This window comes from Arachis duranensis, chromosome 10 (genome assembly GCF_000817695.3).
Source record: "Arachis duranensis cultivar V14167 chromosome 10, aradu.V14167.gnm2.J7QH, whole genome shotgun sequence".
NCBI lineage: Eukaryota > Viridiplantae > Streptophyta > Magnoliopsida > Fabales > Fabaceae > Arachis > Arachis duranensis.
In genome coordinates this window covers 42,157,610-42,158,312 of record NC_029781.3, presented here as the reverse complement: position 1 = coordinate 42,158,312, position 703 = coordinate 42,157,610, and positions in this window count along the sequence as shown.

Sequence of the window (703 nt, the reverse complement as noted above, 5' to 3'; positions counted from 1 at the left end):
TGTCATCCTCTTTGGAGGGTAAAAGTGATTCAGGAATTTGTCTGATAGTTGTTTCCATGTCTTTATGCTTGCTGTAGGTTGGTTATTCAACCACCTCTTAGCTTGATCTTTTACAGCAAATGGAAACAGTAATAGTCTGTAGACATCCTGATCCACCTCTTTATCATGTACTGTGTCAGCAATTTGTAAGAACTGTGCCAGAAACTCAGTATGCTCTTCCTGTGGAAGACCGGAATACTGGCAATTTTGCTGCACTATGATAATGAGTTGAGGATTTAGCTCAAAGCTGCTTGCTTTGATGGGAGGTGTACAAATGCTACTCCCATATGCAGCTGTAATGGGGTTAGCATATGACCCCAGAGTCCTTCTGGACTGATCAATCCCACTTAGGCCAATAATGGATAAAGGGAAATGATATGGATTGCAAATAGATAAATTTTGTTTTTTTTTTTGAATTAACCGAAAAAAATAAAATAAAACAAAAAGAAATAAAAAAAATCGAAAATCAAAAAGAAAATAAGATCAAAGCAAATTGAGAACTGAATCAATTAGTTAATTAAAAAGATTTTGAGATTAACAACTAGAGAGATATGATTGAAAAATTTTTATGAAAAAGATTTGATTTTTTTGAAAAGAGGAAAGAGAAAAACAACAAAATGACACCAAACTTAAAATTTTTAGAAAATCAAACACTAATTTTCGA